Below are 11,001 nucleotides of genomic sequence, written 5' to 3' on the forward strand. Positions count from 1 at the left end.
AGATAGGCACATATTCCAAAAACAAAACCAAACCACTTCTGGTCTCAAGCATTTCAGATAAGGGATACTCAACCTGTCACAGTGAATATTTTGGGGTACTTAGTATGATTCTGAGCTGATCACTTAACATCAATATCACTTAACTCTTACTAATCCTGTTATGTAAAGACTGCTATTAACCCCATTTCCAGGGGAGGACACTGAGGTTAAGTAACTGCCCAAGCTCACAAATAGCTCCTGTGTGGCAGAACTGGGTTCCTCTGACCGTAGCAGCTAATACTGACGGCAGGTACATTTCTCCATGCCTCTTTTCATTTCAACAACCTTGCGAGATGGGAATCCATGGTCCCATTTTACAGATGAGGAAGCTGAGGCTCATAGAGATTAAGTAATTTGTTTAAGAATGAAAGATTTTGACCCCAGAACTCAGGCCTGAAACCACCATGTTCCAGGGCTCGACCTTGTCAGATCACAAGTGAGTCTGCCTGGCTCTTAGGCCTGGACTGCTATTTGGCTCAAGGCTATGAGACTGTGCAAGTGAAGTTCTTGGTGAAGAGGCAGCCAGTGTCCTATAAGTCCAAGCAGATCAGCACAGTTTGCTCCGACCCGAGAACCATCAAAGCATACTTAGGAAGCACACAGAGCTGGAAGGGGACTGGAATAAGGAAGAAAGGACTGGAGCCAAAGTGAAAATACCTCGTCCCAGTCAGCAGCCAGGCATCCCTGCCTGGCACAGCGGCAGCGAGATGCCACCCAGGCATGCCAAATGGGAGCAGGGATTACTAATGATGACAGCGTCTGAGCACCAATCAGCGAGCAGACTGTTCAAGGCTTCTGCGTGCCTTCTCTCATCTTTCACGTTCCCACTTTACATACAAGGCAACCGGGGCTCAGGGGCCTGAGAGGAGCTGGCCAGGTGACTCAGGCAGGAGGAGGCAAAGTTAGCACCTGGATCTAGATCTCGCTCTAGAGCCCTGGAGCTGGGCTGTCTCTGCCCACTAGCATCAGCAGGGGCTGCACTAACTTAAGGCCTTGCTTAATGAGGTTTCTTCATCTATAAAATGAGCTCCCAAGTTCCTTTCTTCTTTTAATAGGGAGGGAATATATTAAGGCAGTTCTGTCAAAAGAAAAAAAAACACCTGCCAAAGGCTTTAAAGTTTCCCAAGCTGTCACTAAATAAATCATAGTCCTGTCACAGGAAGGAGGCAGGAACTTTAAAGAAGACAGCCACAACATCAAAAAGCTACATCTCCGATGTTTAGTGTAATCTGTTAAACTCACAAAACATGAAATGGGAGTGTGTCATATCTCATGGAAATATGCTAGACACACACACACACCCCTTCGCTATCCAATAGCTAGTGGAGATTCCTCCCTGCAAGACAGGACTGTGTGGCACGGGGAGGGTGAAGTTCACTTGCAAGGCGCCTACAGCAGGGGTGCGGGATGTCAGATCCGCAGGCCGTAGAAGGCCCACAAAATCATTGCCAAGCCAACTGCAGGTAGAACTCGAAATTCAATAAATCCATAGCAGGATAATTTTTAAGCTGATCACTTTGCATGGCCCTTGAATGATGTTATAAATGTCCACATGCCCCTTGGCGGAAACAAGCTGCCCCCACCCCCTGGGTGGCACTGTCACTCTCTTACCCCCAAGGAACTATTTTTGTCCAGAAGTTTCAGGGGATTCCTGGGGGAACCCCTAAAAGATCTACATGACTGAGGACTTTGGTGGATACTTGCAGCACAGAATCTGGTCGTGAGTCACAGAACACAATGTCCAAGTTATCCCAGAAGGTCCCATGGCCTAAGAGAAGGGGCTCTTATCTCTCAGCAGCCCCCTCCCCAGTCCTAAGAAAACCCCCAAGTGTTCATGCTGACACCTTCCTGTGAGTTAAGCAAAAACGTTTTAACTCAAATTGCCTAGCTCATAGTCTTAATATGAGGGGGGTGCTAGCAAATATTTCTTCCATAAGAATCATTTCTGAATGTTTGCATGTACCACTAGAACCTTACTATGGTTGTAACCATGGTGGCCAACAGCCTACATATTTAGCTGTTCTAGGCGGTGGGTTTATTACTCCAGCCACTGAAATCCCCAGAGACTGTCATGTAATGAAAAGCAGAAGGGTCCTCATGGATAGATTCCTAATTTACCATTTCTGTGCCAAGAGTCTCAGAGGCCTCATTTCCGTTTCTGAAAATGCTACTGGCACAAAAAGAGGGATTAATGAAATTAAGTGACTCCTATCTTTCCTGAAGCTGAGGCCAACTCACTCGTATCTGAACTCTGGATTTAAGAGACAGGTCAAAAGCACTCTGTGTACAATGAAACTATTTTCCTCTACCACCTTGGGTACGCATTTTAAAATTCCTTTGAGATACTGCCAAGCTACTGGAGCTACAGACCTTAAAAACCTTCTGAACACCTTCCCCAGCCCATCCGCCATCTTGAAAGAAACTCTTGCAAAATGGATGGAAACAGTGCCAAGTTCTTGTGAAAACACAAAGGCTGTCATGGTGGTGGACTGTCCTGGTGTGCTAACCTCTGGGGTGCCCTGTTGGGCAGCTGGAAACAGGACAGGAGCCATGGGGCCTGCCTTGCCCACACCTATCCCGTGCCTTGATCACAAGGATTGGAAGACTTAGCTTTTGAAAAGTCATCTTTGGCCAGCACCGCAGCTGAATAGGCTAATCCTCCACCTAACGGTGCCGGCACACCGGGTTCTAGTCCCGGTCAGGGTGCTGGATTCTGTCCCGGTTGCCCCTCTTCCAGGCCAGCTCTCTGCTCTGGCCGGGGAGTGCAGTGGAGGATGGCCCAAGTGCTTGGGCCCTGCACCCACATGGGAGACCGGGAGAAGCACCTGGCTCCTGCCTTCGGATCAGCGCGGTGCACTGGCCGCAGCGCGCCAGCCGTGGCGGCCATTGGAGGGTGAACCAACGGCAAAAGGAAGACCTTTCTCTCTGTCTCTCTCTCTCACTGTCCACTCTGCCTGTCAAAAAAAAAAAAAAAAAAAAAAAAAAAAAAAAAAAAACTTTGAACAATGCCCTGGGCATGTACCAAATATGCAGGAAATAATAGTGGGTGTATCCATGCAGGCAGATAAGATATATTTATTTTGCTTTCAAGAAAATTTGGAAGATTCTTAAATTGGAATATTAATTAACAATGAATTTTAAGACAAAACACAGTGCCAAACATGTTAATAGTATATGATACCATTCTAAATAAAATATTGGTGGCTGGCATAATGGTGCTGCAGGTTAAGCCACCACCTAAGACACTGGCATCCTATATGGGTACCAATACAAGTCCTGGTTGTACTACTTCTGATCCAGCTCCCTGCTAATGCACTTGGAAAAGCAGTAAATAGCCTAAGTAGTTGGGCTCCTGCATCCATGTAGGAGACCAGGATGAAATTCTTAGCTCCTAGCTTTGACCTGGCCCAGCCCTGTCCATTGTGGCCATTTGGAGGGTGAACCATGGAATGTAAGTTATCTCTCTCTCTCTTTCTCCTCTCTCTCTCTTTCTCTCTCCTTCCTCTCTTCTCTAACTGTGGCTTTCAAATGAATAAATAAATAAATTTTGTAAAAAAGATTGAATGAACTGAGTCACCTTGCCCAAAGGGGAACTACATCCTGCACTATAACATTTCAAATGGTTAATAGTATGAATGTAAATACTGCTGTTTAATCTACCCCAACAACCAGAGGCCAGGCTACATCCAGTCTCCAAGTCTCCATATCCAATCCTTTGTCCCTTTCCTCCATGCAGTTTCTTTACACTTCTTAAAAAAAAAAAAAAAAAAAGAAAGAAAGAAAGAAAGAAAAGAAAAAAAGAAAAAGAAACCCTTCAAGTTGGTACTGAATTTTTGGCACTTACAAATCTATCACTTTAAAAAGAGTGCAAAAAGTAATAGGCAGGCCCAGATTTATGTTCAGAGCCCAAAAAAAAAAAGCAATTTCTCCACTTTAATCTGATCCAGCCAAATGGCCAGTCCAATGTGTAACATATGTCCAGCCAACTGGTTGAAGTCCATGCATTTAGTTCTTTCTGTAGATTAATGAGATTATGGCATTGTTAAAAAGAGGCAGAAAATGCTAATTTGACATCTACCATGATATACTTTACAGTTTTGGGGGCTTTCTGCATTTTAAGACATTTTTAATTACTTTGTTCTACTGTGCCAATGAAGACCATATGCCCGTTCTTGTCCCTCCACTGCTGTCTCAGTAGTCACCTGCACATTCCCAGGCAGTACAGGCGGCTGAGACCTTGCTTGCCACAGCCTCTGTCTAGAAGAATCACAAAGCAGCTTTTCCTTGCACTTGGGCATGCACCTTCTGCATAAAGTTGTTTCAGAAGCAAATAAAAATCACCTGCATACCCAGAGCAGTTCATACCCAGTGTGAACTGACCATGGAAAGAAAACACTTCGAAATAATAGCTATTAACCTGGTTTTTCAAAGAAAGCCAGACACATCAGTGCAGACACTCATCAGAGGTGCTTTCCCTGTGATTCAGAAAAAACTAGAGGGGCTGGTGTTATGGCATAGCAAGTAAGGCTACTGCCTGCAATGTCAGCATCCCACATGAGCACCAGTTCACATCCCAGCTGTTCCACTTCCGATCCAGATCCCTGATAATGGCCTGGGAAAGCAACAGAGGATGGCCCAAATGTTTGGGTCCCTGCCACCCCTGTGGGAGATCCAGGTGAAGCTCCTGGCTTTGGCTTAACCCAGTACTGACCATTGCAGCCATCTAGGGAGTGAATCAGCGGATGAAAGATCTCTCTCTCTCGCTCTCGCTCTCCTTCTCCCTCTGTAACACTTTCAAAATAAATAAATGGATCTTTTTAAAAATTGGAATTTTCTCATATGATATATATACATCAGCTACATTTATTTTCTCAAATTTGTTTTAATTCCATTTTTCTATGAATTTTTAATGTATTCTTATTTGTTTGAAAGGCAGAGAGAGAGAGAGAGAAAGACACTGAGACAGACAGAGACAGCTCTTCCATCTGCTGGTTCACTCCTCAAATGCCCACAATGGGGCTTGGTCATGACCAAAAGACTGGACCTCAATCCAGGTTGCCTACATAGGTGAGAGGGACCCAAGTATTTAAACCATCATCTGCTGTCTCTAAGAGTCCATCTTTGAAAGAAGCTGGAATCAGAAATAGAGCTGGGACTTGAACTCCAGGAGGGAGCGTGGGCCTCCCAAGCAGTGTCTTCACCACCACTCCAAATGCCCACCCACATTAACTATGCTTGAAAACACAATCTGTGGTCCTGCAATTTGTCACCTGGGAGATGGTTGGAGGTGATTAATGTGACCCATGCTAACATGCAGATGTTATTCTGTCCTCTGTAAATGCTTCTGAACACCACGAAAACTTCACCTTCTTCCTTGGACCCTGAGGAGCACCTGTCTCATCTCTTGATCATCTCGCTGTGCTGCAAAGGACTATGCACGGAGCCAGGGTCAGGTTAAAGGGCAGCAAAACCTCTCTGAATCTGTTCCAAAAGACTACTGGGAGCTGACAGCTAGAATCTTACATTAAATAAATACTGATGCTGCCCATGAACAAGAGTAGCTTGATATCAATGAAGCACCTACCATGGCCATCATCCTAAATATGCTATCGATATTCATTCATCTCATCCTCAAAATCATACCACGAGATAGAAATTACCATTATCATAATCACCACTTCTTTTCATAGATAAGGAAACCAAAGCACAGAAATTATTCAAGAATTTGCCCAACGTCACCCAGCTAGAAAGTATTAGAGTCAGGATTTGAATTGGGGCAGTCTGACTGCACCTTGACTGTACGAGAAGGAAAAGATGAACAAAGACTAAAAATATAAAGAAGGAGAGAACAAGCGTACTTCTCCAACTTCTCTTGAGCAATTATGGAAAATGCTTTGTTTATGTGAAACCACCTTAACATCTTGGGATTGCAAAATATGAGATAATAGCATATAGATTGAGCTAAACGTTGGCGCCCTGGCAGCCCTCCAGCAAGGAGGCAAATGGGATAACAATGTAAAACAAAGCATAAACATATACACATGGCTTCCATGGTTTCAGGAAGGCAATAAAAGCTCTCAGATGCAGGTGAATCCAGCATCCTTCCACCACCAGGGGCAGCCAGGCGGTTTCTCGGCACTTACCCAAAGTACGCAGAAATGTCACCCAGGAACACCCTGGGCAGTGGCCAGGAAGCAGGTGCAGTGCCATGGAACTGCTCTTGGGTACCTGCATCTCCCATCTGGGCAGAAGTGGAAGGACACATCTTCTGGAGCTGCTGCAGGCCCAAGGAACAGAAAATAGAAAGCCCCAAGGTGAGGAGGGACTGGCAGGAAAACCGCGAATCTGCCTTTTCTTCTCTAGTTCAACCTGGGCCAGTGGCATGGGATGAGCTCTAGAGTCAGATGGAACCTTGGTTCAAATCCTCAGTGTGACACTTGCTGGTTATGAGACCTTAGACAAGTCACTTAACCTGTTCCTACTTTGCTCAGACCCCATGACTTAACCTGTTCCTACTTTGCTCAGACCCCATGACCTTCATCATTCCTGGTTGCCTTGAGATCAAGTCTGCATTTCCTCTGATGACCCATAGGATCTGGCCCCTGCTTACCCCTGTGGCCTCATTTCTCACTCAAAATCCGTATCCCAGCCAGAACTAACTTTTGGGGGCCTTGCTAGTTCTCACCTCTGAGATATTATACCTTCTGTTCCCTCCCCCTGGAATGCTTCCTCCCCTTCTTACCTCTTTTTTAACCCAGCCAACTTTTACTCACCTTTCATATCTAAGGGGGATGTTACCTCCTCCAAGAAGCCTCCCTGTCTCCTGTGTGCTCTTACAGCAACCAGAGGTCATGGAACACTCACAACCCCACAGTGTCACGTGGCTGCAGTGCCTCCCTTAAAAGCAAGCCCATGATAATGGACTGTTTGCTCCTTGCATCTAACCGTCCTGTGAGCTCCTAATGGGGAGAGGCCTACTTGTTGCTGTAAACTTCAACAGTGCCCTGCTAAATCATCTCTCTCATGTCTTTTGTCTCTTTCCTGCTAGACTGTAAGGTCCACAAGGGCAAGGAGTATATATGTCCTAAGAGCCTAGGATGGTATCTAACACATAGCATGAATATGGCTGACTATGTGAAAAAAAAGTCTCTACATCTAAGTTTCCCCGTGTGTAGGATGGGTGAAAGCAAAACTCATTTCAAGAAGCATGTGTGTGAGAATTGCATGAGCATGCATGTACAAAGTGCTTGGCACACAGCAGCAATCAGTAAGTGGCAGCCATGCCGTCCACTCAAGCACACGTGTGTGGTTCCAATCATCATTTGAGTCTTAGAGAAAATCTGCATCCACCCATCTCACATGTGTGACTGTTTCTTTCCTTAAAAATCTCTACAGGGAAAGCCACACCTCTCCTTCTGGCGACTACCTGTTTCCCAGCCCTTTGTTAGTCAATCAGCCAAGAATTATGTCTTAAATCATCAACATATGCTAGATATTCATCTATTCTATTTATACAGTTCTTCGTAATCTAAAATAACAAAATCTTGCATCAGAGAGTCATTTCCAAGACAGTCATTTATTCATGAACTCTCTCTCTCTCTCTCTCTCACACACACACACACACACAGTCTTCAGGATATTAAAAGTTTTCGAGGAACAGTTAGTCAGCTAGTCATTCATCCATCCACTGAGTGCTCACCCAGTACCTCTAGATGCTGAGACAGAGAGCACAGATAAGTGTCCTTTGGGACACAGATAAGTGTTCTTTGGGAGTTCCCATTCTATCCCCACTGGTAGGAAGGAGCATGTAACCTAATAATCCAATACAGTCAAATGGCTCAGCAGCCAAAAATTCATGGTAGTACCACAGATGCCCAGAGGAGGGAGTGAGAGAACAACCTAGTCAGACCTTAAAATGGCCCTAAGGAACCAGCTCTATCTTATCCTAACCAGCAGTCTCTATCTTTTGAGCGGTTGCTCTCATTCCATCCTCTGGGAAGATGCAGAAGAGTTTACCAGTGTCTTCCTCATCATAACTGCCTTCCCCCCATCATAAAGGCCAGCTCTAAGGCACACACAAGTCACCAAGGGCATGGTCCTGGTCTGAATATGTCACTGTCACACAAGTCTACAAGACAGGACTTGGGACCTGCCTAGCCAAGCTAACAGGAATTCTAAGCATCAACTATTCTACCTATGCAATTCCCTCCCTCTTCCCTTTTCTTCTGAGAGCTGCTTAGATGCCAAGTTGGGCTTCAACCCTCAAAGTACTTTATTATTTGTCTTAAAATCAGTGCCTGGCATGCTCACTCGGACTGACCCCTAATGGGTAGAGCTAGAAACATGCCAGGGGATTCCAATTCAATCCCATCAAAGTGGCATATACTAATGCCATCTTACTTGTTAAAGTGATCAGTTTAAGTTCATAATTGATCAAAAAGATAGATTTAAGTGTCAAAGGGATTACGTAAATAAGACCAGTGTCTGCAAATAATAATTGATAGAATTAAAAAGGAGCGAACGATCCAACATGGGAAGCAGGATACACAGCAAACTCATAGAATGGCAAATGCCCTAAACAGCACTCTGGCCTCAGAATCATCCCTTAAGGCATTCAGATCTGGCTAAAAAGCCCATGAGAGTTTTGCAGGCATGGAAAGCCAAGACATTGTGGAAAAAAAAAAATGACCTAAATGAAAGATCTCTGTGAGTGAGATCCCAGTGGAAAGAATGGGCCATCAAAGAAGGAGGTACCTTTCTCTGAAGGGAGGAGAGAACTTCCACTTTGACTATGGCCTTGTCTAAATAAGATCGGAGTTGGTGAACTCAAGAGGCTTCCATAGCCTTGGCAGCTCATGACAAGAGCCTCAGGTGATTACTGACATCATAAGTGAGAGTGTCAATTGTTAAATCAACAATGGGAGTCACTGTGCACCTGCTCCCCATGTAGGACCTCTGTTCTTAATGTGTTATACTATGTGAATTAACGGTAAAACTACAGTACTCTATACTTTGTGTGTCTGTGTGGGTACAGTCTGTTGAAATCTTTACTGAGTATATACTAAGTTGATCTTCTGTATATAAAGATAATTGAAAATGAATCTTGATGGAAAATGGGATGGGAGAGGGAGTGGGAGATGGGATGGTTGCAGATGCGGGGAAAAGCCACTATAATTCAAAAGTTGTACTTTTGAAATTTATATTAATTAAAAGTTGAAAAAAATCAGTGTCTGGGGTGGGCATTTGGCACAGCAGTTAAAACACTGCTTGGGATGCCTGAATTCCATCCTGGAGTGCCTTGTTCCAGTCCGAGCTCCACTCTCAATTCCATCTTCCTGCTGATGCACACTCTGGGAGGTAGCAAGTGATGGCTCAAGTACATGGGTCCCTACCACTCACTTCAGAGACCTGGATTAAGTTTCTGGCTCCTGACTTTGTCCTGACCCAGCCCAGGCCATTACAGGCATTTAGGGGAATGAACCAGTAAAAGGAAGATCAATATTTCTCTCTCTCTGACTTTCACATAAAATAATTTTTAAAACAACAGGGCCCAGGCCCGCGCCGTGGCTCACTTGGTTAATCCTCCGCTTGCGGCGCCAGCATCCCATATGGGCGCCGGGTTCTAGTCCTGGCTGCTCCTCTTCCAGTCTAGCTCTCTGCTGTGGCCCGGGAGGGCAGTGGAGGATGGCCCAAGTACTTGGGCCCCTGCACCCACATGGGAGACCAGGAGGAGGCACCTGGCTCCTGGCTTCAGATCAGCACAGCACTGGCCATAGCGGCCATTTGGGGAGTGAACCAATGAAAGGAAGACCTTTCTCTCCATCTCTCTCTCTCACTGTCTATAACTCTACCTGTCAAAAACAAAACAAAACCAGGGCCCAACTTAGATTCAGAATCATTATTAAATGCAAAAGAAAATCCTGATTTGTAAGTGCAATGAAATCTCATTTTTCTCTCTTGGTAATGAGGAAGAACACATTTCCCTCTGTTCAGAGTATGCTTTCAGAGTAAGGCACGTGCAAGAATCCATTGCCAGAACAGCCTTAAGAACAGGTGGCAAAACAGTCCCCTGACAGCTGTGCGCCTGGCACACAGAAAGGCTTCTTTGACCAGCTCCCTGTCCCACAATCCCAGCTCGGACACCAGAATCTCCTCCATGGGCTGTCTCCTGAGACACATAGCACTGTCAGCAGAGGAGGCTAACCTCATTCTTCAGTTCATAGGGGACAGGTCTGAGAGCCACAAATCACCGCCCAGGACACATCCAGGTAATGAGGGACTGAGATACAGACCTGGCAAAACACAGGCAGTGGACAGATGGGGTGGTGCTCCGAGGGCTGTGGTCCCTGGGGGAGTCCTGGTTCCTAGGACTGCCATAGACCAGGTGGCTTAAGCAACAGAAACTTACTTTTTGATAATTCTGGAGGCTAGAAGTCCAAGACCAAGGAGTCAACGGGGTTGGTTTCTTCGAAGGCCTCTCTCCTGGGCTCACAGGTGGTCCCCTTCTCCCTGTCTTCACAGGGTCTTTCCTCTGTGCCTGTCTCTACCCTCATCTCCTCTTCTTATAACACCAGTAATATTGGACTAGAGCTCCCCTGGGCAACCTCATTTAACATGCTGACCTCTTTAAAGGCTCTGTCTTCAAATAGTGCCACATTCTGAGGTAGTAGGGGATAAGGGTTTACCATCTGCATGTGGAGGGGACACAGTTCACCCTAACAAGGAGTGAAAGGGGACACAGAGAGTGAGGAGAAGAGGGGTGCTGTTGGTAGCCCAGCAGTGTGGGCACTGACATGGGCCAATCACAAAAGGCTGGGGACAGCGGTGAAGTAGCTGCTACCTCCACGCTGATGACTTCCTCGCCTAAGGACCCAGCTGTGATCTCTCTCCCAGGTTCTCGCAGTGTGTCAGCTTTTCCCCTCTCCCTCCAAGTCTTACCCATCACCAAGGCCCTTTGCTCTT

At 45.7% G+C, this 11,001-nt stretch overlaps 1 long non-coding RNA gene across 3 annotated transcripts in view; it reads right to left on the reverse strand.

Moving 5' to 3' along the window:
• LOC103349607 (uncharacterized) overlaps positions 1 to 10,587 on the reverse strand; it is a 33,318-nt gene extending 22,731 nt beyond the window's left edge. Inside the window, exon 1 of one of the 3 annotated variants that reach the window (XR_007922626.2) lies at positions 10,448 to 10,587. This is a non-coding gene — a long non-coding RNA (uncharacterized lncRNA). Of the gene's footprint in view, positions 1 to 6,182; positions 6,319 to 10,447 lie in introns of those variants that run through there. The other 2 variants (XR_011382011.1, XR_011382010.1) reach the window with 2 other exon arrangements.
• Between the last annotated feature and the right edge of the window lie 414 nt (positions 10,588 to 11,001).

This window comes from Oryctolagus cuniculus, chromosome 14, assembly GCF_964237555.1.
Source record: "Oryctolagus cuniculus chromosome 14, mOryCun1.1, whole genome shotgun sequence".
NCBI lineage: Eukaryota > Metazoa > Chordata > Mammalia > Lagomorpha > Leporidae > Oryctolagus > Oryctolagus cuniculus.